Source organism: Coregonus lavaretus (genome assembly GCF_964263955.1).
Source record: "Coregonus lavaretus genome assembly, contig: HAP1_SCAFFOLD_4519, whole genome shotgun sequence".
Classification (NCBI taxonomy): domain Eukaryota; kingdom Metazoa; phylum Chordata; class Actinopteri; order Salmoniformes; family Salmonidae; genus Coregonus; species Coregonus lavaretus.
In genome coordinates this window covers 7,246-34,498 of record NW_028161692.1, presented here as the reverse complement: position 1 = coordinate 34,498, position 27,253 = coordinate 7,246, and the positions used below count along the sequence as shown (strand labels likewise).

The following is a 27,253-nucleotide window of genomic DNA, read 5'->3' as shown; positions in this document are numbered from 1 at the left end:
GAAGTAAACAGAATTCATTAATATTTAATACCCTAGCTGAAAATCTCTGCTCGCAGCATTCCATAGAAGAGGACGACGATGGATTGTTTTAAATGGGTAGCAGGGAGTACATGAAGAGCTGAAAGGCATCCTATCGGTCTCTCTTTCTCTCTCTCTCTACAGAACCTGAAGAACCGTCTGCTCCAGAGCACCTCATGAATTGTCTTGGTAATTCCAGTTATCCTGATATTATTCTGCTTCTTCTTAGGGTCTTTTCTGTTTTCCCGATGACTACCTTTGACTTCTCCGACGTGGAAGCGTTTTTGGACTGCCACCCGGACCTCTTTGAGGAGTATGTCGTGCGTAAAGGAAAATCCGATACAGTGAGCAGGTGGTTGAAGGACCAACAGCCGCCCAAAGTCTCCCTAGCCGAGGAAAAGCGTGGCGGAGTGGCCAGGGACCCCCTCTGGCCGACCAACACTGACGGTCTCCGGCGCCGCTCCTCCCACATGGAGCTCCGACGGAACTTCGCCCGGTCCAAAGCCACCACCACGCACAGAACCTACGACGAGCACGCCAGTCACAGGGAACACGATGATTCCCAGTCCAGCATGAGACGCCGCGCGCTACTGCGCAAAGCTAGTTCCTTGCCGCCAACCACCGGGCACATTCTGAGCGCCCTTCTCGAATCCAGGGTCAATGTGCCCCAGTATGCTTCCAGTGCCATCGACTACAAATACAGACTGAAGGAGACCAACGAGAGGGAGTTCTTCCTTGAGTTGGTGAAAGATGTCTCCAATGACCTGGACATGACCAACCTGAGTTATAAGATCCTAATCAATGTGTGTATCCTGGTGGATGCGGATAGGTGCTCGCTGTTCCTAGTTGAGGGACCCTCTCACAAGAGAACGCTCGTGTCTAAGTTATTTGATGTGCACTCGGGCACCACGGTGCTACCCTCCTCGAGCACTCTGAACTCTAACGAGGTGCAGGTGCCGTGGGGAAAGGGCATCATCGGATATGTGGCAGAGCATGGGGAGACTGTAAACATACCCAATGCATATGAGGTAAACATTATCCATTTGGAAACATCAGGTTTCCTAAATTAGACCTATCACTGCAAACCCTAAATGCAAAATTCGAATATTTCATTTTTATTCAATGCTATTATTGGGATATAGAAACGAAATACCATGAAATTAAACGTTTGTGAATCCTCTATGGATACAGTGCCTTCAGAAAGTATTCACACCCCTTGACTTTTTTCACATTTTGTTGTGTTACAAAGTGGGATTAAAATTGATTTAATTGTCTTTTTTTTGTCAACGATCTACATAAAATACTCTGTAATGTCAAAGTGGAAGAAAAAATCTGAAACGGCATCCTATCAGTCTCTCTCTCTCTCTACATAACCTGAAGAACTGTCTGCTCCGGAGCACATCATGAATTGACTTGGTAACTCCAGTTATCCTGATATTCTTCTGATTATTTTTAGGGTCTTGAAAATTATAATTCCACTTTGACATTATGGGGTATTGTGTGTAGGCCAGTGACACAAATAATCTAAATGTAATCCATTTTAAATGCAGGCTGTAACACCATTTTTTAGGGAAAAAGTCAAGGGGTGTGAATCAGGACACAGCTTTCATCCACACATCATCACCATGACAATTATTGTAGCAAAAATATTATGGGTAATTATTACAATTACATCAAAGAAAATACAGCCCATCCACCATCGTTTCCTCCATAGACAGGGATATGAAAACCATGGACATTTAATTCCCTGCAAGGCTGCAAGCTCCATCTCTCTCCGTCACTGGAGTCCCACCCACCAGTTGCGCGCGCGCTATACATCATTATATCCTGTCGATGGGCGCCTCGCGAGGCAAAGGCAACAAGTTGACGTCGGTCCGGCCTCGTGGGGTCTATTACTGCAATGAGTGCGCGTACATGTCAACTTAGAGACACTGTCGGGAACTAGGCTACTGGCGGGATCTAGGCAACCAGAAATAGAGCCGCCTCGTGTGATTTTGACAGATATTAAGCCCAGTCCTGGGACCCAGTGGACCAATTTATTTGACCTGTGTCCGTCCCAAATGGCACCATATTCCCTTCATGGTGCACTACTTTTGAAAAATATAGTGCAGGCCCTGGTTAAAAGTAGTGCACTAGATGGGCAGTAGGGCTTCATTTGGGATAGAATTTTGGATTAATAGCAATAAGGTATACAGGTAACTGTCGAAATAAAGGAAACACTTGAGTAAATGAGGGATACAAGTATATTGAAACCAGGTGTGATAGCTGAGTTAATTAAGTAATTAACATCCCATAATGCTTAGGGTCATGTATAAAAATGCCCAGCTGCCCATTATTTTGGCTACCATGGCTAGAAGAAGAGATCTCAGTGACTTTGAAAGAGGGGTCTCAAAGGAGTATAGGGGGTTTTAAAGGGAGTGTGTGTGTGTGTGTGTGTATGTATGTGTGTGTGTCTGTCTGTCTGTCTCAGTCCGTCTCAGTCCCCAGATCTCAACCGAATTGAACACTTATGAGAGATTCTGGAGCGGCGCCTGAGACAGCGTTTTTCACCACCATCAACAAAACTCCAAATTATGGAATTGTCGTGGATGCATTTAAAAAAATTGAAATAATGTTGTATTGTCACATGCACCTGGATAGTTGCAGTGAAATGTGTTGTTTTACAGGGTCAGCCATAGTAGTACGGCGCCCCTGGAGCAAATGAGGGTTAAGTGCCTTGCTCAACAGCAAATCGACAGATTTTCCACCTTGTTGGCTTGGGTATTGGAACCAGCCACCTTTCGGTTACTGGCCCAACGCCCTCCAATAGAGTTCCAGACACTTGTAGAATCTATGCCAAGGCTCATTGAAGCTGTTCATGGCCCAAAACCCTATTAAGACACTTTATGTTGGTGTTTCCTATATTTTGGCAGTTACCTGTAGGTCTGTGGTGCACTGCACGCTGCACATGAGAACACCATTTAGCGCTTGCTGCGGTGCTGTAGGCTACTTTAACACAGTGTTTTGATCAATACTAACTAGGCTACAGTCATTCTCTAAAACCTCTAACCTCCATTCTCTAAAGAATGAATGATCTTTCCTCCCAACAAATCTATTCTGTTGGTTCAGGTTGATTTCTGAATTCAAAAACAATGTGTGCAAGTGTTATTAGTATGTGTGTGTGTACAGAATTTGTGACATTTCCTCTCCTATACGTCTCGTCCTGTAGGACCATCGGTTCAGTGATGAGATAGACAAGCTGACCGGCTATAAGACCCAGTCCATCCTGTGTATGACCATCTGTAACAGTGATGGAGAGGTCATAGGGGTTGTGCAGGCCATCAACAAGAACCCTATTGGAACACCTTTTACTGAGGACGATGAGAAGGTCAGAGTTCAAAATACTATTTGAAATAATTTCAAATACTTTAGCTGGGCTTGATTGGTAGTCGTAAAACTAAACTTCCTATACAATGAGAATTCATTATTGTCACTGACAGCATCTCCACTACCTCCACCAGAGGGAGATCAGTGTTATTGTCTCAGAACCAAGCTTTTTTGTTTTAGCTGGAAGATTATTATTTCACATACAGGACTATCAAATAAGAACTAACCCCAATACAAATGTTGCAGCTATAGGGCTTTCACTAATGTAGATATTTTGCACATATTGGTCCTGTGTAACCATGTCCTGTCAATTCGTTTTTTCTCTCTAAGTAGCCAGTTGATTTTTGTTGTGTTGTCCCAAATGGCACCCTATTCCCAACATGGTGCACTACTTTTGACCAGAACTCTATGGGCCCTGGTCAAAAGTAGTGCACTACATAGGGAATAGGGTGATTAAGGAATAGCGTGCCATTGGGATTAGCTGTGGAGTCCTAATTAATGCCCACCAGGTGGCAGGATTTAGTTAAACAAGACCGTCAACTCTTTCAACACTTTATGCATTAGAAGTTCAAAAGAGTGATAGATACAGACTCATTTATATGAAGAAGTGCAATTCTTGGCAACCCCTTGTTATGCATGCTATTTGTGATGCATGCTATTTGCAAATCTGTTTGAACCTACTCTTTGTGGGAAATGGCAGCACATATCAAAGAGTTGGGTTGAGACATAGGTTTAGGGTGTGTTGGAAAATAGGTCTAGGTCTGCTGTCTTTGAATGGCCGACCGTCTGTTTAACAGAAAACCAATTAAAAAAGACTCAATCTTACTTATGTGACTGCTTGCTGTCTAGCACATTCAGAAGACCTACTTAATACATGAGTCATTCCTTTACTAAGTCAATACTCCATTAAGAGGAAAGCAACCAGGTGTGTTAATAGACGTTGAAGAAAAGAAGAACGCTATCAAGGGTAAACTAGCCACCTACACACACACACACACACACACACACACACACACACACACACACACACACACACACACACACACACACACAGATAAACTAGATGGCCAAAGAAGTTTGTTCAATACCACTGATGGATTTTGTGGCTTGGCTGTTTTGAAGGAACACATTACAGTTGAGATCAGACTGCAACCACTGAATTATAGATGTTGTTTTTCCTTTTTATCATTTAGCCTCAGAACTATAACTATTTTTCTCTTCTCCTTTGCTTTCCCCCATCAGGTGCTGCAGATGTATCTACCGTTCTGCGGAATATCCATCTCCAATGCCAAGTTGTTTTCAGAGTCTCGGAAGGAGTATGAGAGGAGCAGAGTGAGTTGGCTCATACTCTCTTAGAAAAAAGGGTTTCAAAAGGGTTCTTCGGCTGTCCCCATAGGAGAACCCTTTTTGGTTCCAGGTAGAACCCTTTTGGGTTCCATGTAGAACTCTCTGTGGAAAGGGTTCTACATGGAACCAAAAAGGGATCTACCTTGAACCAAAAGGGTTCTACCTGGAACCAAAAATGGTTATTTAAAGGGTTCTCCTATGGGGACAGCTGAAGAACCCTTTTAGGTTCTATATACAGTGCATTCGGAAAGTATTCAGACCCCTTCACTTTTTCCACATTTTGTTACGTTACAGCCTTATTCTAAAATTGATTAAAAAGTTTTTTCCCCCCTCATCAATCTGCACACAATACCCCATAATGACAAAGCAAAAACAGGTTTATAGCTATTTCAAAAATAAATAAACGGAAATATCACATTTACATAAGTATTCAGACCCTTTACTCAGTACTTTGTTGAAGCACCTTTGGCAGTGATTACAGACTCAAATCTTCTTGGGTATGACGCTACAAGCTTGGCACACCTGTATTTGGGGAGTTTCTCCCATTCATCTCTGCAGATCCTCTCAAGCTCTGTCAGGATGAGATGGGAAGCTTCGCTGCACAGCTATTTTCAGGTCTCTCCAGAGATGTTTCATCGGGTTCAAGTCCGGGCTCTGGCTGGGCCACACAAGGACATTCAGAGACTTGTCCCGAAGCCCCTCCTGCGTTGTCTTGGCTGTGTGCTTAGGGTTGTTGTCCTGTTGGAAGGTGAACCTTCACCCCAGTCTGAGGTCCTGAGTGCTCTGGAGCAGGTTTTCATCAAGGATCTCTCTGTACTTTGCTCCGTTAACCTTTCCCTCGATCTTGACTAGTCTCCCAGTCCCTGCCGCTGAAAAACATCCTCACATCATGATGCTGCCACCACCATGCTTCACCGTAGGGATGGTATTGGCCAGGTGATGAGCGGTGCCTGTTTCCTCCAGACGTGACACTTGGCATTCAGGCCAAAGAGTTCAATCTTGGTTTCATCAGACCAGAGAATCTGGTTTCTCATAGTCTGAGAGTCCTTTAGGTGCCTTTTGGTAAACTCCAAGCGGGCTGTCATGTGCCTTTTACTGAGGAGTGGCTTCATTCTGGCCACTCTACCATAAAGGCCTGACTGGTGGAAAGCTGCAGAGATGGTTGTCCTTCTGGAAGGTTCTCCCATCTCCACAGAGGAACTTGGGAGCTCTGTCAGAGTGACCATCGGGTTCTTGGTCACCTCCCTGACCAAGGCCCTTCTCACTGATTGCTCAGTTTGGCCGGGCAGCAAGCTCTTGGAAAAGTCTTGGTGGTTCCAAAGTTCTTCCATTTAAGAATGATGGAGGCCACTGTGTTCTTGGAGACCTACAATGCTGCAGACATTTTTTGGTACACTTCCCCAGATCTGTGCCTCAACACAATCCTGTCTCGGAGCTCTACGGACAATTCCTTCGACCTCATGGCTTGGTTTTTGCTCTGACATGCACTGTAAACTGTGGGACCTTATATAGACAGGTATGTGCCTTTCCAAATCATGTCCAATCAATTGAATTTACCACAGGTGGACTACATTCAAGTTGTAGAAACATCTCAAGGATGATCAATGGAAACAGGATGCACCTGAGCTCAATTTCGAGTCTCATAGCAAAGGGTCTGAATACTTATGTAAATACTGTCTTTTAAGTTTTATAAATTTGCAAACATTTCTAAAACCCTGTTTTCGCTTTATCATTATGGGTTATAATGTGTAGATTGATGGAGATTTTTATTTAATTAATCAATTTTAGAATACAGCTGTAACGTAACAAAATGTGGAAAAGGTGAAGGGGTCTGAATACTTTCCGAATGCACTGGAGCACCTTTTTTTGTCTCTTACATAGTCTGTCTGTCTCTCACATAGTCTGTCTGTCTCTCACATAGCCTGTCTGTCTCTCACATAGTCTGTCTGTCTCTCACATAGCCTGTCTGTCTCTCACATAGTCTGTCTGTCTCTCACATAGTATGTCTGTCTCTCACATAGCCTTTATGTCTCTCACATAGCCTGTCTGTCTCTCACATAGTCTGTCTGTCGCTCACATAGTCTGTCTGTCTCTCCAATAGTCTGTCTGTCTCTCACATAGTCTGTCTGTCTCTCACATAGTCTGTCTGTCTCTCACATAGCCTGTCTGTCTTTCACATAGCCTCTCTGTCTCTCACATAGCCTGTCTGTCTCTCACATAGCCTGTCTGTCTCTCACATAGTCTGTCTGTCTCTCACATAGCCTGTCAGTCTCTCACATAGCCTCTCTTTCTCTCACATAGCCTGTCTGTCTCTCACATAGCCTGTATGTCTCTCACATAGCCTCTCTGTCTCTCACATAGCCTGTCTGTCTCTCACATAGTCTGTCTGTCTCTCACATAGCCTGTCTGTCTCTCACATAGCCTCTCTGTCTCTCACATAGCCTGTCTGTCTCTCACATAGCCTGTATGTCTCTCAACGATAGGAGCAGAAAGAGTGGGCTCACATAGCCAGTCACTACACCGTTCTCCAGATACTCTCTCTCTCAATTTCTTAGACAAATAGAGAGAGTGGTCAGTGTTGTTGTTGTGCTCCCCCAGGCTCTGCTAGAGGTGGTGAATGACCTGTTTGAGGAGCAGACAGACCTGGAGAAGATAGTGAGGAAGATCATGCAGAGAGCTGTGACCCTGCTGCAGTGTGAACGCTGCTCTGTGTTGCTGCTGGAGGACATACACTCACCTGTGAGACTGACCTCTCCCCTCTTCTCCTCTGCCTCCTTCTCCCGGCTCCTCTCACCTCCTCTCCTCTGCTTCCTTCTCCCGGCTCCTCTCACCTCCTCTCCTCTGCTTCCTTCTCCCGGCTCCTCTCACCTCCTCTCCTCTGCTTCCTTCTCCCGGCTCCTCTCACCTCCTCTCCTCTGCTTCCTTCTCCTGGCTCCTCTCACCTCCTCTCCTCTGCTTCCTTCTCCCGGCTCCTCTCACTTCCTCTCCTCTGCTTCCTTCTCCCGGCTCCTCTCACCTCCTCTCCTCTGCTTCCTTCTCCCGGCTCCACTCACCTCCTCTCCTCTGCTTCCTTCTCCCCGGCTCCTCTCCCTCCTCTTCTCTCTCCTCTCCTCTGCCATGAATAAACAATACACTCACCTGTCAACAATAGACCTCATCTCCTCCTCTATTTTCCTCATTTCTCCTTCCTTCTGTTTTCCCTCCAATTCTTCCCTCTCCAACATCCTCCCTTTCCAATTCTTCCCTCACCAATTCTTCCCTCAACAATTCTTCCCTCTCCAATTCTTCCCTTTCCAATTCTATGTCTTTTATGTAGGTGGTAAAGTTCTCTAAGACCTTTGAGCTCATGTCTCCCCTGTGTAACATGGACCGTGACATCAGGTGAAGTCCTCGCTGCTTGGGACAAAATATTTTAATAGTTATACATACAGTTGAAGTCGGAAGTTTACATACACCTTAGCCAAATACATTTAAACTTAGTTTTTCACAATTCCTGACATTTAATCCTAGTAAAAATTAGGACAGTTAGGATCACCACTTTATTTTAAGAATGTGAAATGTCAGAATAATAGTATAGAGAATGATTTATTTCAGCTTTTATTTCTTTCATCACATTCATCAGAAGTTTACACTCATTTAGTATTTGGTAGCATTGCCTTTAAATTGTTTAACTTGGGTCAAACGTTTCGGGTAGCCTTCCACAAGCTTCCCACAATAAATTGGGTGAATTTTGGCCCATTCCTCCTGACAGAGCTGGTGTAACTGAGTCAGGTTTGTAGGCCTCCTTGCTCGCACACGCTTTTTCAGTTCTGCCCACAAATGTTCTATTGGATTGAGGTCAGGGCTTTGTGATGGCCACTCCAATACCTTGACTTTGTTGTCCTTAAGCCATTTTGCCACAACTTTGGAAGTATTCTTGGGGTCATTGTCCATTTGGAAGACCCATTTGCGACCAAGCTTTAACTTCCTGACTGATGTCTTGAGATGTTGCTTCAATATATCCACATCCTTTTCGTTCCTCATGATGCCATCTATTTTGTGAAATGCACCAGTCCCTCCTGCAGCAAAGCACCCCCACAGCATGATGCTGCCACCCCAGTGCTTCACGGTTGGGATGGTGATCTTTGTCTTGCAATGAACCCCCTTTTTCCTCCAAACATAACGATGGTCATTATGGCCAAACAGTTATATTTTTGTTTCATCAGACCAGAGGACATTTCTCCAAAAAGTACGATCTTTGTCCCCATGTGCAGTTGCAAACCGTAGTCTGGCTTTTTTATGGCGGTTTTGGAGCAGTGGCTTCTTCCTTGCTGAGCGGCCTTTCAGGTTATGTCGATATAGGACTCGTTTTACTGTGGATATAGATACTTTTGTACATGTTTCCTCCAGCATCTTCACAAGGTACTTTGCTGTTGTTCTGGGATTGATTTGCACTTTTTCGCACCAAAGTACGTTCATCTCTAGGAGACAGAACGCGTCTCCTTCCTGAGCGGTATGACGGCTGCGTGGTCCCATGGTGTTTATACTTGCGTACTATTGTTTGTACAGATGAACGTGGTACCTTCAGGCGTTTGGAAATTGCTCCCAAGGATGAACCAGACTTGTGGAGGTCTACAATTCTTTTCTGAGGTCTTGGTTGATTTCTTTTGATTTTCCCATGATGTCAAGCAAAGAGGCACTGAGTTTGAAGGTAGGCCTTGAATACATCCACAGGTACACCTCCAATTGATTCAAATGATGTTAATTAGCCTATCAGAAGCTTCTAAAGCCATGACATCATTTTCTGGAATTTTCCAAGCTGTTTAAAGGCACAGTCAACTTAGTGTATGTAAACTTCTGACCCACTGGAATTGTGATACAGTGAATTATAAGTGAAATAATCTGTCTGTAAACAATTGTTGGAAAAATTACTTGTGTCATGCACAAAGTAAATGTCCTAACCGACTTGCCAAAACTATAGTTTGTTAACAAGAATGTGTGGAGTGGTTGAAAAACAAGTTTTAATGACTCCAACCTAAGTGCATGTAAACATCCGACTTCAATTGTAACAATTGATAGGAAAGACTGACATCTGCCTGTAACCCCAATCCATGTATTTAGCATTTCTTGAGAGTGTGTGTCTCTTTGACAAAGTCAGCATGGAGAAGCTGTCCTGCTCTGATTGGCTGATCAATAACAGCATTGCTGAACTGGTGGCGTCCACAGGACTGCCTGTCAACATCAGTGACGTCTGTCAGGACCCCCGCTTCGATGCTGAGGTGTGGCACCAATCACTCACAATCACACACCCACACGGACACACACACACACACACTTTTGGACACACACGTTCGCACACACACACGCAGGCACGCACGTACAGACGTAGGATCTTAATTTGAGCCAGTTTGCTACAGCAGGAAAATAATCCTGAAGAAACAGGAAATGTGAATTATTATGTGGATTATAATTAATGGAAATGTTTTGTAGGGGTTGATACATTTTTAGTTCCTGACAATTCTGAAATTTTAAAGTGGAAATTACAAACTTTAAAAGCTTTTTAAAAACTTGAATACACTACAGGTTTGCATTTCCTTCTGTGCAGGAACATTCTCAGCAACAAAAGAGTGACTCAATTAAGACCCTACATCTGTATGCGCACACGCACACACACGCACATACATGCACATACACGCACACCCACCACACACCACACACACCACACACCACACACACACCACACACACTCAGATGCGTGGGCGTGCACACACAGTAACATTCCACTCCGTACTCCCCAGGCAGATCAAGCCTCAGGATTCCACATCAGATCAGTACTGTGTGTCCCCATCTGGAACCGGACTCATCAGATAATAGGTGGGTTCACCAGTCTGTTCACCAATCCACTGTCACTTGAAAACCACTCTGTCTTTTTACCTTTCTACTATTCCACCCATTCAATTATCATTAACAAATATTGATGTATTTTCTGCACTGTTCTAAGGGGTTGCCCAGATTCTAAATCGCCTGGACAGGAGGACATTCAATGATGCAGATCAAAGACTGTTTGAGGTGACGACTGAGGGTCTATCTATATCTATATTTATATCTAGATCTGTGTTACAGTAGATATTAGAGACCTGCCCTCTCGACTGAGGGTCTATCTATAGCTATATCTGTATTACAGTAGATATTAGAAACTTGCCCTCTAGACTGAGGGTCTATCTATATCTGTATTACAGTAGATATTAGAAACCTGCTCTCTCGACTGAGGTTCTATCTATAGCTATATCTGTATTACAGTAGATATTATAAACCTGTTTTATTGTTAGAACATTGTTCTACCCTGTGTCTCCACACAGGCGTTTGTCATATTCTGTGGGCTGGGAATCAACAACACCATGATGTACAACCAAGTGAAGAAGACCTGGGCCAAGCAGTCTGTGGCCCTGGATGTGAGCATTGATAGGTTGCGTCCCAAATGGTCAAAAGTAGCGCAATATAAAGGGCATAGGGTGCCATTTGGGACTGACCCGTGTATTCTTCTCCCCTCACTCTCTAGGCGTTTAGGATTATTTTTTAAATGTGTCTTTCCTAAACAAACACTCGCACTTGACTTTCCCCCCTACTAGCACTGACTTTACTGATAGCTACTAGCACTGACTTTACTGATAGTTACTAGCACTGACTTTACTGATAGTTACTAGCACTGACTTTACTGATAGCTACTAGCACTGACTTTACTGATAGCTACTAGCACTGACTTCACTGATAGCTACTAGACTTTACTGATAGTTACTAGCACTGACTTTACTGATAGCTACTAGCACTGACTTTACTGATAGCTACTAGCACTGACTTTACTGATAGCTACTAGCACTGACTTTACTGATAGCTACTAGCACTGACTTTACCGATAGCTACTAGCACTGACGTTACTGATAGCTACTAGCACTAACTTTACTGATAGCTACTAGCACTGACTTTACTGATAACTACTAGCACTGACTTTACTGATAGCTACTAGCACTGACTTTACTGATAGTTACTAGCACTGACTTTACTGATAGTTACCAGCACTGACTTTACTGATAGCTACTAGCTCTGACTTTACTGATAGCTACTAGCACTGACTTTACTGATAGCTACTAGCACTGACTTTACTGATAGCTACTAGCTCTGACTTTACTGATAGTTACTAGCACTGACTTTACTGATAGTTACTAGCACTGACTTTACTGATAGCTACTAACACTGACTTTACTGATAGTTACTAGCACTGACTTTACTGATAGCTACTAGCACTGACTTTACCAATAGCTACTAGCACTGACTTTACTGATAGCTACTAGCTCTGACTTTACTGATAGCTACTAGCACTGACTTTACTGATAGCTACTAGCTCTGACTTTACTGATAGTTACTAGCACTGACTTTACTGATAGTTACTAGCACTGACTTTACTGATAGCTACTAGCACTAACTTTACTGATAGTTACTAGCACTGACTTTACTGATAGTTACCAGCACTGACTTTACTGATAGCTACTAGCACTAACTTTACTGATAGTTACTAGCACTGACTTTACTGATAGTTACTATCACTGACTTTACTGATAGCTACTAGCACTGACTTTACTGATAGTTACAAGCTCTGACTTTACTGATAGTTACAGGCACTGACTTTACTGATAGCTACTAGCTCTGACTTTACTGATAGTTACTAGCATTGACTTTACTGATAGTTACTAGCACTGACTTTACTGATAGCTACTAGCACTGACTTTACTGATAGCTACTAGCACTGACTTTACTGATAGCTACTAGCACTGACTTTACTGATAGCTACTAGCACTGACTTTACTGATAGTTACTAGCACTGACTTTACTGATAGCTACTAGCACTGACTTTACTGATAGTTACTTTCACTGACTTTACTGATAGTTACCAGCACTGACTTTACTGATAGCTACTAGCTCTGACTTTACTGATAGCTACTAGTACTGACTTTACTGATAGCTACTAGCACATACTTTACTGATAGCTACTAGCTCTGACTTTACTGATAGTTACTAGCACGGACTTTACTGATAGTTACTAGCACTGACTTTACTGATAGCTACTAACACTGACTTTACTGATAGTTACTAGCACTGACTTTACTGATAGCTACTAGCACTGACTTTACTGATAGCTACAAGCTCTGACTTTACTGATAGCTACTAGCATTGACTTTACTGATAGTTACTAGCACTGACTTTACTGATAGCTACTAGCACTAACTTTACTGATAGTTACTAGCTCTGACTTTACTGATAGTTACTGGCACTGACTTTACTGATTGCTACTAGCACTGACTTTACTGATAGCTACTATCACTGACTTTACTGATAGCTACTAGCTCTGACTTTACCGATAGCTACTAACACTGATTTTACTGATAGATACTAGCACTGACTTTACTGATAGTTACTAGCACTGACTTTACTGATAGTTACTAGCTCTGACTTTACTGATAGCTACTAGCTCTGACTTTACTGATAGTTGCTAGCACTGACTTTACTGATAGTTACTAGCACTGACTTTGCTGATAATTACGTTATTGAGGAAAATGTACTTACTATGACTGAGATATGTGGTTGTCCCACCTAGATATCTTAAGATGATTGCACTAACTGTAAGTCGCTGCACTAACTCTAAGTCGCTCTGGAAGACAGCGTCTGGTAAATGACTAAAATGTAAATGTTAGCTAGCTATATGATTTTAGAGTCTAGTTGTTGGGCTTTGGGCTCCACTGTCTGTCTGTCTGTCTGTTTGTCTGAATGTATGGTCCTCAGAGTGCTTTATGAAACAGTGGAGGTAATGTGGTTAAACCGCATATCAGACTTGATGACAGGCGATATACCAGTATAGTTTTACTCCTGACATTTTTTGCAGTGTGCAATCGTTTTGTGACAGCATCTCCTCTTTGGAAATACTGAAAATAACTGAAATATTTATGGTGGGAGAGCAGAACCCTGTGTGCTGAATATAAATGTGAATGATCGGCTCGGGCAGTAGAGGATCATACTGTAAAATGCAGTCATGAGTAGTGTGAAGAAGACAATATTGAGTCTGTGGCTGCATCCCCAATGGCATCCTATTCCCTATATAGTGCATTACTTTGCGCCAGAGCCCATATCATCATGCATGTCCCACACTCACCTGCAGGGGGCCAGAGAGGTTCATGAGCACAGAGAGAGAGAGAGAGAGAGAGAGAGAGAGAGAGAGAGAGAGAGAGAGAGAGAGAGAGAGAGAGAGAGAGAGAGAGAGAGAGAGAGAGAGAGAGAGAGGAGAGTGAGAGACCATGAGATCAATGATGATGTTTTCTCCTCCCTCAGATGCTGTCCTATCACGCCACATGCTCCAAGGTAGAGGTGGACAGACTCAAGGTATGTCTGAGAGTTACATTACATGTAGAAGAAATAGGAAAATAACCACTACAAAACTACAAGATAGTAATTGAAACAGGTGTCCATGTAGAACTCACCTAGTTACTTGCCCAGGGGTGTATTCAATAGGAACCACAGTTCACCTACTAGGACGCTCAATATTCACCCTCACGTTCTACTCACTCAGGCTGCTAAGATCCCTCTGAGCAGTGAGCTGGGTATCGAAGAGTTCCACTTCAACGACTTCTCATTGGACAACGATGCCATGATCACTGCCTCCCTCCGGATGTTTCTGGAACTCGGAGCCGTCCAGAAGTTTAAGATTGACTATGACGTGAGTGAGGTCAACAATGAGGTCAACAATGAGGGATAATGGAGAGGCTTTCATATTTCTCTCCAGGGTTGGAAAATTCCAGCAACTTTTCCAAAATCCCTAGGCTTTCCAGAAATCCTGGTTGGAGTATAGTAGAGTTCCTGGTTATTCTGTCCTGATTCCAGGAATCTTCCAACTGGGGTTTCTGTAAATCTTGGGAATTTTGGGAGTACCGAAATTTTGCAACCCTATTTATCTTATTTTTGAATAACTCTCTTGGTGACATCTTACAGTAACACCTGATATGAGAACAACAGCAAAACAAACATTGATTCCTTATGATTGTCCCTCCTCCCTCTCAGGTCCTGTGTCGCTGGCTGTTGACGGTGAGGAAGAACTATCGCACGGTGGCATACCATAACTGGAGGCATGCCTTCAACGTGTGCCAGTGCATGTTCGTCATGATCACAGTGAGTCAACACAATGAAAAATGCTCTATGTACACACTTAGAAAATAGGGTTCCTCAAGGGTTCTTTGGTAAGGTTGATGGTTCTATGTGGAACCGAACCTTAATGACTCAAAGATCCTGTTGAGCCCTTCAATGGTTCATTGCAGTTCAGGAAAGGGTTCTTTCATCTTTTAGTGATAATAGAAATGTAGGGGCGTGGTTTGCTCAAAGCTCTTTTTGTGTAACCGTGAGTGAGGGTGTCATTCCAGTTTATCTAATCTGTTGTGTTATATCATTACATGTCAAATTTGACTATGGCCAGTAACAGTGTCTTGCAAAAGACTCACGTAAGGCCTTGTGTCAATTGAGAACTGTTGACTAAGTCAGACGATCTCAATTCTCTCCTCAGGGACCCCCAGCTGTTCCAGAGCTAGCACACCTGATTCATCTTGTGAATTAACACTGACTAACCAGAATATAACACCATGTATGGCTCTTCAAAAGGTTCTTTGTAGAACCTTTGAGATTGAGAATGGTTCTATAAAGAACCTTTCTCCATAAAGGTTCTATAAAGAACCATTAAAAAGCGTTCTCAATAGCACCAAAAATTGTTGTAAGCATAGCGGAACCCTTTTTGGTGCTACATATAACCTTATTTTAATGGTTCTTTGTAGAACCTTAGGAAAGGGTTATAGCACCATAAAGATTCAATTTAAAACCTTATGAACATGGTTCTTTATAGAACATTCAAAAAAGGGTTCTACACTGCCTTCATCAAGTATTCACACCCCTTGACTTTTTCCACATTTTGTTGTGTTACAGCCTGAATTTAAAATTGATTAAATTAAGATTTTGTGTCACTTGCCTACACACAATACCCCATAATGTCAAAGTGGAGTTATGTTTTTTGAAACTTTTAGAAATTAATAAAACATTGAAGGCTGAAATGTCTTGAGTCAATAAGTATTCAACCCCTTTGTTATGGCAAGCCTAAATAAGTTCAGGAGTAAAAATGTGCTTAACAAGTCACATAATAAGTTGCATGGACTCACTCTGTGTGCAATACTAGTGTTTAACATGATTTTTTAATGACTACCTCATCTCTGTACCCCACACATATAATTATCTGTAAGGTCCCTCAGTCGAGCAGTGAATTTCAAACACAGATTCAGCCACAAAGACCAGGGAGGTTTTCCAATGCCTCGCAAAGGGCACCTATTAGTAGATGGGTAAAAAAAAAGAAGACATTGAATATCCCTTTGAGCATGGTGAAGTTATTAATTACACTTTGGATGGTGTCTCAATACACCCAGTCACTACAAAGATACATGCATTCTTCCTAACTCAATTGCCGGAGAGGAAGGAAACCGCTCAGGGATTTCACCATGAGGCCAATGGGGACTTTACAGAGTTTAAAGGCTCCACAATACTAACCTAAATGGCAGAGTGAAAAGAAGGAATCCTGTACAGAATAAAAAATATTCCAAAACATGCACCCTGTTTGCAATAATGCACTAAAGTAAAACTGCAAAAAATGTGGCATGAACTTTATGTCCTGAATACGAAGCGTTATGTTTGGGGGCAAATCCAACACAACACATCACTGAGTACCACTGACATCCAATCAATTATTATTATTAATTATCCATAAAGTTCATATTTTCAAGCATGGTGGTGGCTGCATCATGTTATGGGTATACTTGTCATCGGCAAGGACTAGGTAGTTTTTTAGGATAAAAACAAACGGAATAGAGCTAAGCACAGGCAAAATCCTAGAGGAAAACCTGGTTCAGTCTGCTTTCCAACAGACACTGGGAATCAAATTCACCTTTGAGCAGGACAATAACCTAAAACACTATGTCAAATATACACTAGAATTGCTTACCAATACGACATTGAATGTTCCTGAGTGGCCTAACTTTTGACTTAAATTGGCTTGAAAAACTATGGCAAGACTTGAAAATGGCTGTCTAGCAATGATCAACAACCAGCTTGACAGAGCTTGAATAATTTAAAAAAGAATAATGTGCAAATATTGTACAATCCAGGTTTGCAAAGCTCTTAGAGACTTACCCAGAAAGACTCACAGCTGTAATCGCTGCCAAAGGTGTTTCTAACATGTATTGACTCAGCAGTGTGAATACTACAGTATTTCTGTATTTCATTTTCAATACATTTGAGAGAAAAAAATTCATAAAAACACGTTTCCACTTTGTTACTTGTGTGTAGCCTTAAATGTTTTATTAATTTGTAAAAGTTTCAAAAAACATAATTCCACTTTTACATTATGGGGTATTGTGTGTAGGCAAGTGACACAAAATCTCAATTTAATCAATTTTGAATTCAGGCTGTAACACAACAAAATGTGGAATAAGTCAAGGGGTATGAATACTTTCCGAAGGCACCAAAAAGGGGTCTGGTATGGTTGCAAGCCAAATAACCCTTATTTGGCCCTATATAAAAAAAAGAAATGGTGTATTGTATAATGAAACTGTTTTGTTCACATTGTTCCTCAATTTGTTTCTTCACTAAGCCGATTAAAGTAAAAGTTAACCAATTAAAGGAGTCAATGGTTCTGTCCCAAATTACCTATTTTTTGCACCACTTTTGACAAGGGATGGGACAAAAGTAGACTACTACAGTGCATTCGGAAAGTATTCAGACCCCTTGACTTTTTCCACATTTTGTTATGTTACAGCCTTATTCTAAAATGGATTCAATTGTTTTTCCCCCCTCATCAATCTACACACAATACCCAATAATGACAAAGCAAAAACTGTTTTTTCTTTCAATTTTAGCAAATGTATAAAAAAAAATAAAAAACAGCAATATCATATTTACATAAATATTCAAACCCTTTACTCAGTACTTTGTTGAAGCACCTTTGGCAGCGATTACAGCCTCGAGTCTTCTTGGGTATGACGCTACAAGCTTGGCACACCTGTTTTTGGTGAGTTTCTCCCATTCTTCTCTGTAGATCCTCTCAAGCTCTGTCAGGTTGGATGCACAGCTATTTTCAGGTCTCTCCAGAGATGTTCAATCGGGTTCGTCTGGGCTCTGGCTGGGCCACTCAAGGATATTCAGAGACTTGTCCCGAATCCACTCCTGCATTATCTTGGCTGTGTGCTTAGGGTCGTTGTCCTGTTGGAAGGTGAACCTTCACCCCAGTCTGAGGTCCTGAGCACTCTGGAGCAGGTTTTCATCAAGGATCTCTCTGTACTTTGCTCCGTTAATCTTTCCCTCAATCCTGACTAGTCTCCCAGTCCCTGCCACTGAAAAACATCCCCACAGCATGATGCTGCCACCACCATGCTTCACCGTAGGGATGGTGCCAGGTTTCCTCCAGACGTGACGCTTGGCATTCAGGCCAAAGAGTTCAATCTTGGTTTCATCAGACCAGAGAATCTTGTTTCTCATGGTCTGACAGCCTTTTGGCAAACTCCAAGCGGGCTGTCATGTGCCTTTTACTGAGGAGTGGCTTCCGTCTGGCCACTCTACCATAAAGGTCTGATTGGTGGAGTGCTGCAGAGATGGTTGTCCTTCTGGAAGATTCTCCAATCTCCACAGAGGAACCTTAGAGCTCTGTCAGAGTGACCATCGGGTTCTTGGTCACCTCCCTGACCAAGGCCCTTCTCCCCCGATTGCTCAGTTTGGCCGGGCGGCCAGCTTTAGGAAGAGTCTTGGAAGAGTCTTGGTGGTTCTGAACTTCTTCCATTTAAGAATGATGGAGGCCACTGTGTTCTTGGGGACCTTCAATGCTGCATAAATGTTTTGATACACTCCCCAGATCTGTGCCTCAACACAATCCTGTATCGGAGCTCTACGGCCAATTCCTTCGACCTCGGCTTGGTTTTTGCTCTGACATGCACTGTGGGACCTTATATCTGTGGGACCTTATATAGACAGGTGTGTGCCTTTCCAAATATTGTCCAATCAATTTAATTTACCACAGATGGACTCCAATCAAGTTTTAGAAACATCTCAAGGATGGTCAATGGAAACAGGATGCACCTGAGCTCAATTTCGAGTCTCATAGCAAAGGGTCTGAATACTTATGTAAATAAGGTATATCTGTTTTTTATTTTTAATAAATATGCAAGAATTTCTACAAACCTGTTATTGTTTTGTCATTATGGGGTATTGTGTGTATATTAATGAGGATTTATTTTATTTTATCCATTTTAGAATAATTCTGTAACATAACAAAATCTGGAAAAAGTGGAGGGGTCTGAATAGAGTGCCATTTGGGACACAAGCAATGTCTTGGAAAGTTTCCATACCTCCATACTTCCATACCTCTGTGTCCGCAGACGGCTGGTTTCCATACTTCCATACTTCCATACCTCTGTGTCCGCAGACGGCTGGTTTCCATACTTCCATACTTCCATACCTCTGTGTCCGCAGACGGCTGGTTTCCATACTTCCATACTTCCATACCTCTGTGTCCGCAGACGGCTGGTTTCCATACCTCCATACTTCCATACCTCTGTGTCCGCAGACGGCTGGTTTCCATACCTCCATACTTCCATACCTCTGTGTCCGCAGACGGCTGGTTTCCATACCTCCATACTTCCATACCTCTGTGTCCGCAGACGGCTGGTTTCCATACCTCCATACTTCCATACCTCTGTGTCCGCAGACGGCTGGTTTCCATACCTCCATACTTCCATACCTCTGTGTCCGCAGACGGCTGGTTTCCATACCTCCATACTTCCATACCTCTGTGTCCGCAGACGGCTGGTTTCCATACCTCCATACTTCCATACCTCTGTGTCCGCAGACGGCTGGTTTCCATACCTCCATACTTCCATACCTCTGTGTCCGCAGACGGCTGGTTTCCATACCTCCATACTTCCATACCTCTGTGTCCGCAGACGGCTGGTTTCCATACCTCCATACTTCCATACCTCTGTGTCCGCAGACGGCTGGTTTCCATACCTCCATACTTCCATACCTCTGTGTCCGCAGACGGCTGGTTTCCATACCTCCATACTTCCATACCTCTGTGTCCGCAGACGGCTGGTTTCCATACCTCCATACTTCCATACCTCTGTGTCCGCAGACGGCTGGTTTCCATACCTCCATACTTCCATACCTCTGTGTCCGCAGACGGCTGGTTTCCATACCTCCATACTTCCATACCTCTGTGTCCGCAGACGGCTGGTTTCCATACCTCCATACTTCCATACCTCTGTGTCCGCAGACGGCTGGTTTCCATACCTCCATACTTCCATACCTCTGTGTCCGCAGACGGCTGGTTTCCATACCTCCATACTTCCATACCTCTGTGTCCGCAGACGGCTGGTTTCCATACCTCCATACTTCCATACCTCTGTGTCCGCAGACGGCTGGTTTCCATACCTCCATACTTCCATACCTCTGTGTCCGCAGACGGCTGGTTTCCATACCTCCATACTTCCATACCTCTGTGTCCGCAGACGGCTGGTTTCCATACCTCCATACTTCCATACCTCTGTGTCCGCAGACGGCTGGTTTCCATACCTCCATACTTCCATACCTCTGTGTCCGCAGACGGCTGGTTTCCATACCTCCATACTTCCATACCTCTGTGTCCGCAGACGGCTGGTTTCCATACCTCCATACTTCCATACCTCTGTGTCCGCAGACGGCTGGTTTCCATACCTCCATACTTCCATACCTCTGTGTCCGCAGACGGCTGGTTTCCAGGATGTTCTGTCGGATGCGGAGACCCTGGCATTGATGGTGGGTTGTCTCTGCCATGACTTAGACCACCGTGGCACCAACAACGCCTTCCAGGCCAAGTGAGTCACCTCGGCTGAGCCCCACAGAGAAATGTAAAAAAAAAAATATTAGTCTGATCAACCAGTCAGTCAGTGAGTCAATCTATCTGCACGTCCACCTGCCTGTCCGTCCATCTCTCTGTTATTCAATCAATCAATTAGTGCAATCAGTTGACCGTCCCTCTGCTGCTTCCTACAGGACTGGCTCTGCTCTGGCCCTGCTCTACGGGACATCAGCCACCCTGGAACACCATCACTTCAACCATGCAGTCATGATCCTACAGAGTGAGGTGACCTTGGCTACCATCACCTTTACTTAAGAGCTTCCATTTATTGCTCAATCTTGACATTCACCACCCATTTATTACCTGAAAATATGTATTTTTCTCATGTTTTCCAACAGGGTCATAATATCTTTGCCAACCTGTGTTCCAAAGAGTACAGTAGTATGATGCAGCTGCTGAAACAAGCCATCCTCTCTACTGACCTCACCCTGCACTTCCAGTAAGTCTTCCAACTTCCACATACAGTTGTAGAAGAGATACTTGATTTTTATATCTTTAATAATCACTACTAGCCTGGTCCCAGATCTGTTTGTGCTCTTGCCAACTCCATTGCTCATTGTCAAGCCAAATTGGCATGATAATGAGTGACAAGTAGCTGACATGATAGCACAAACAGGCCGGCACTCAGGCTACCTCCCATCTGCTTGCCATTGAACCCCCCTCCTTTTCCTTGTATCTGTTTTGTGACTCTATCTATGCTCCTAAACAGGCGGAGGAGCAAGTTCTTTGACTGTGTTCTGTCTGGAGAGTTCAGCTGGACAGACGAGTCTCACAGAGAACTTCTCAGGTCCTTCCATCTTATTACTTATTTATTGAACAAATTGTCAACAATCTCCTTATGTGGAGACTTGTTTTGGTTCTAAACAACCCCTGACCCCTTTCTTCACCAGGTCTATGCTGATGACAGCATGTGACTTGGGTGCAGTGACTCGCCCCTGGAGATCTCCAAACAGGTGAAACTTTACAAAACTTCTGGCTGTGTCCCAAATGGCACCCTAATCCCTTTATAGTGTAACTCGTTTTGACCAGGGCCTATAGGGTCATCATTGACATCATTGACATAACGTTGAAATCCCCTGCAGGTTGCGGAGTTGGTGACCAGTGAGTTTTTCGAGCAAGGTGACAGGGAGAGGTCTGAGCTCAAGTTGACTCCAGCGGTAAGCAGTACACAGTACTATTGTAACACTTCCCTTCAAACTATACTTCCCTTCACACTACACTTCCCTTCAAACTACACTTCCCTTCAAACCATACTTCCCTTCAAACTACACTTCCCTTCAAACTACACTTCATTTTAAACTTCACTTCCCTTCCAACTACACCTCCCTTCAAAATAAACTTCCCTTCAAAGTCAGATCATCAACTTTGATATTAGTGCTCCATCCACTACTACCTTGATTCACTTGTGTCCAAACACCATCAATGCAACTTTCGCCTGCACAGCATTTAGGAAGTAAACTTTTATATTTCGTTCTGCTGATTCTCAGTATCTTTCTATCCCCTTTGGGTTCCCAAAAGTTAGCCTTGATGTGGGGAGTTCTTTCTTTTGATATTCAACTGTTGGGATGAAATGACTAAAGCTAGTTAAGTGATTAGGAGTGCCTTTCATGGTGGATGATACTGTAACAGCAGTCTCTCTCTCTCTCTCTCTCTCTCTCTCTCTCTCTCTCTCTCTCTCTCTCTCTCTCTCTCTCTCTCTCTCTCTCTCTCTCTCTCTCTCTCTCTCTCTCTCTCTCTCTCTCCTCTCTCTCTCTCTCTCTCTCTCTCTCTCTCTCTCTCTCTCTCTCTCTCTCTCATCTCTCTCTCTCTCTCTCTCTCTCTCTCTCTCTCTCTCTCTCTCTCTCTCTCTCTCTCTCTCTCTCTCTCTCTCCTCTCTCTCTCTCTCTCTCTCTCTCTCTCCAATTTCAATTTAAGGGCTTTATTGGCATGGGAAACGTGTGTTAACATTGCCAAAGCAAGTGAAGTAGATAGTAAACAAAAGTGAAATAAACAATAAATATTAACAGTAAACATTACACTCAGAAGTTTCAAAAGAATAAAGACATTTCAAATGTCATATTATGTATATATACAGTGTTGTAACAATGTGCAAATAGTTAAAGTACAAATGGGAAAATAAATAAACATAAATATGGGTTGTATTTACAATGGTGTTTGTTCTTCACTGGTTGCCCTTTTCTTGTGGCAACAGGTCACAAATCTTGCAGCTGTGATGGCACACTGTGGTTTTTCACCCAGTAGATAAGGGAGTTTATCAAAATTGGGTTTGTTTTCAAATTCTTTGTGGATCGCTGTAATCTGAGGGAAATATGTGTCTCTAATATGGTCATACATTTGGCAGGAGGTTAGGAAGTGCAGCTCAGTTTCCACCTCATTTTGTGGGCAGTGTGCACATAGCCTGTCTTCTCTTGAGAGCCAGGTCTGCCTACGGCGGCCTTTCTCAATAGCAAGGCTATGCTCACTGAGTCTGTACATAGTCAAAGCTTTCCTTAAGTTTGGGTCAGTCACAGTGGTCAGGTATTCTGCCACTGTGTACTCTCTGTTTAGGGCCAAATAGCATTCTAGTTTGCTTTGTTTTTTTGTTTGTTCTTTCCAATGTGTCAAGTAATTCTCTTTTTGTTTTCTCATGATTTGGTTGGGTCTAATTGTGTTGTTGTTGTTGTTGTTGTCCTGGGGCTGTGTGGGGTCTGTTTGTGTTTGTGAACAGAGCCCCAGGGCAAGCTTACTTAGGGGACTCTTCTCCAAGTTCATCTCTCTGTAGGTGATGGCTTTGTTATGGAAGGTTTGGGAATCGCTTCCTTTTAAGTGGTTATAGAATTTAACGGCTCTTTTCTGGATTTTGATAATTAGCGGGTATTGGCCTAATTCTGCTCTGCATGCATTATTTGGTGTTTTACGTTGTACACGGAGGATGTTTTTGCAGAATTCTGCATGCAGAGTCTCAATTTGGTGTTTGTCCCATTTTGTGAATTCTTGGTTGGTGAGCGGACCCCAGACCTCAGAACCATAAAGGGCAATGGGTTCTATAACTGATTCAAGTATTTTTAGCCAGATCCTAATTGGTATGTCAAATTTTATGTTCCTTTTGATGGCATAGAGGCCCTTCTTGCCTTGTCTCTCAGATCGTTCACAGCTTTGTGGAAGTTACCTGTGGCGCTGATGTTTAGGCCGAGGTATGTATAGTTTTTTGTGTGCTCTAGGGCAACGGTGTCTAGATGGAATTTGTATTTGTGGTCCTGGCAACTGGACCTTTTTTGGAACACCATTATTTTTGTCTTACTGAGATTTACTGTCAGGGCCCAGGTCTGACAGAATCTGTGCAGAAGATCTAGGTGCTGCTGTAGGCCCTCCTTGGTTGGTGACAGAAGCACCAGATCATCAGCAAACAGAAGACATTTGACTTCAGATTCTAGTAGGGTGAGGCCGGGTGCTGCAGACTGTTCTAGTGCCCTCGCCAATTCGTTGATATATATGTTGAAGAGGGTGGGGCTTAAACTGAATCCCTGTCTCACCCCACGGCCCTGTGGAAAGAAATGTGTGTGTTTTTTGCCAATTTTAACCGCACACTTGTTGTTTGTGTACATGGATTTTATAATGTCGTATGTTTTTCCCCCAACCCCACTTTCCATCAATTTGTATAGCAGACCCTCATGCCAAATTGAGTCAAAAGCTTTTTTGAAATCAACAAAGCATGAGAAGACTTTGCCTTTGTTTTGGTTTGTTTGTTTGTCAATTAGGGTGTGCAGGGTGAATACGTGGTCTGTCGTACGGTAATTTGGTAAAAAGCCAATTTGACATTTGCTCATTACATTGTTTTCACTGAGGAAATGAACTAGTCTGCTGTTAATGATAATGCTGAGGATTTTCCCAAGGTTACTGTTGACGCATATCCCACGGTAATTATTGGGGATATATAATTATTATCAGTCCTTGGTTCCAAATATTGGGGAAGATGCCAGAGCTAAGGATGATGTTAAAGAGTTTAAGTATAGCTAATTGAAATTTGTGGTCTGTATATTTTATCATTTCATTGAGGATACCATCAACACCACAGGACTTTTTGGGTTGGAGGGTTTGTATTTTGTCCTGTAGTTCATTCAATGTAATTGGAGAATCCAGTGGGTTCTGGTAGTCTTTAATAGTTGATTCTAAGATTTGCATTTGATCATGTATATTTTTTTGCTGTTTGTTCTCTGTTATAGGACCAAAAAGATTGGAGAAGTGGTTTACCCATACATCTCCGTTTTGGATAGATAGCTCTTCGTGTTGTTGTTTGTTTAGTGTTTTCCAATTTTCCCAGAAGTGGTTAGAGTCTATGGATTCTTCAATTACATTGAGCTGATTTCTGACATGCTGTTCCTTCTTTTTCCGTAGTGTATTTCTGTATTGTTTTAGTGATTCACCATAGTGAAGGCGTAGGCTCAGGTTTTCTGGGTCTCTATGTTTTTGGTTGGATAGGTTTCTCAATTTCTTTCTTAGGTTTTTGCATTCTTCATCAAACCATTTATCACTGTTATTACTTTTCTTTGGTTTTCTGTTAGAGATTTTTAGATTTGATAGGGAAGCTGAGAGGTCAAATATACTGTTTAGGTTTTCTACTGCCAAGTTTACACCTTCACTATTACAGTGGAACGTTTTGTCCAGGAAGTTGTCTAGAATGGATTGAATTTGTTGTTTCCTAATTGTTTTTTGGTAGGTTTCAACACTACTTTCCTTCCATCTATAGCATTTCTTAATATTATTCAGTTCCTTTGGCTTTGATGCCTCATGATTGTGTATTGCTCTGTTCAAGTAGACTGTGATTTTGCTGTGGTCTGATAGGGGTGTCAGTGGGCTGACTGTGAACGCTCTGAGAGACTCTGGGTTGAGGTCAGTGATAAAGTAGTCTACAGTACTACTGCCAAGAGATGAGCTATAGGTGTACCTACCATAGGAGTCCCCTCGAAGCCTACCATTGACTATGTACATACCCAGTGTGCGACAGAGCTGCAGGAGTCGTGACCCGTTTTTGTTGGTTATGTTGTCGTAGTTGTGCCTAGGGGGGCATATGGGGGAGGGAATGCTGTCACCTCCAGGTAGGTGCTTGTCCCCCTGTGTGCTGAGGGTGTCAGGTTCTTGTCCAGTTCTGGCATTTAGGTCGCCATAGACTAGTACATGTCCCTGGGTCTGGAAATGATTGATTTCCCTCTCCAGGATGGAGAAACTGTCTTCATTAAAGTATGGGGATTCTAGTGGGGGGATATAGGTAGCACACAGGAGGACATTTTTCTCAGTTGAGATAATTTCCTTTTGAATTTCTAACCAAATGTAAAATCTCTCTCTCTCTCTCTCTCTCTCTCCAGGCCATCTTTGACCGTAATCGAAAAGACGAGCTGCCCGCCCTACAGTTGGAGTGGATAGATGGGATCTGTCAGCCCCTCTACCAGGTAAGGGACTCACCTGTGCTGTCTGTTACTGAAACACCAAGTTAAAGGAGGACTCCAATGCAATAAAATCTATGTACATTCATTTAGCCTGTACCTGTATGTTTTCACAGTATGATGTCTTCTGAAATGACTTTATTTTATCCCTTTTTCAGTCCTCCTGTATGAAATTAGCATATGTGTGTATATGATACAGCCCCTTCTAAGTCAGTCTCCCACACTGTCTCCCCTCTAGGCTCTGGTGAAGCTAAACGTGAAGCTGAAGCCTATGGTTGATGGGATAGCAGCCAATCGCATTAAGTGGAAGGAGCTGGGCTCGTCCTATCAGCAGCACACACACAGAACCACAGAGACCAATCAGAGTCCTGGCTCTGAGTCAAGACCCAACCCAGAGACCAATCAAAATTCAGACTCCAGTCAGAAGTCGCAACTAGAGTTTGGGTCAAATTCAGTATTTGATCAGACGTCAGTTCTTACTACAGAGCCTAATGGTCATTCAGAGTTTGGGTCAAATTCAGAATCTGATCAGAAGTCAGTTCTTTCTACAGAGTCTATTGGTCATCTGGGGTCAGATGGGAGTATATGGTCTGGTCAGCTGTCTCAAGGGCAGGGGGCTGAGGTTTGAAGAGAGAGGGAGGGGGAGAGAGAAGGAGGGATTAGAGAGGGAGGGGGAATTAGGAGATAGGGAGGGGGAGAGAGGAGTGGGGGGTGGTGGCTGTGTGGTAATGTAGTTTCTGTAACTCAATTTGATCTAGTTGGGGTATTGAAAAGTTCAGTTTTTTACACTTTATTTACAGCTTGTGGACACTTCAGTGGATTACGTGTTGATCTTCATGACGTTGTAATTACAAGAACATTGAGTGGGAAACATCCATTAATGTTAGATTCATGCTCACACCTGCATTGCACAGCTCTTGTGAAATGTAGGAATGCTGTCCACGTGATAAACCTACTGTTTGTTAAAGCTTGTGCATCGATGGCCTGGCTTTGAAACCAAAGATGTCCAGTAACCAATGCCTTCATGTACAAGTAATCACTGTGATCTCTCTCTCTCTCTTTCACGCTCCCTTTCCCTCTCTGTATGTTTATGTCAGCTACTTGA

General features: G+C 43.1%; 1 pseudogene across 1 annotated transcript; it reads left to right on the top strand.

Moving 5' to 3' along the window:
- The first annotated feature begins 266 nt into the window (after positions 1-266).
- On the top strand, positions 267-27,253 carry LOC311120214 (dual 3',5'-cyclic-AMP and -GMP phosphodiesterase 11A-like; annotated as a pseudogene). Its single transcript has 21 exons — positions 267-1,046; positions 3,227-3,385; positions 4,627-4,716; positions 7,330-7,470; positions 8,048-8,112; positions 9,869-9,989; positions 10,509-10,584; positions 10,712-10,779; positions 11,070-11,162; positions 14,089-14,139; positions 14,327-14,473; positions 14,815-14,922; positions 20,575-20,684; positions 20,863-20,953; positions 21,067-21,167; positions 21,438-21,515; positions 21,619-21,681; positions 21,811-21,885; positions 26,071-26,154; positions 26,387-26,567; positions 27,246-27,253. The product of its transcript is annotated as a dual 3',5'-cyclic-AMP and -GMP phosphodiesterase 11A-like (transcript).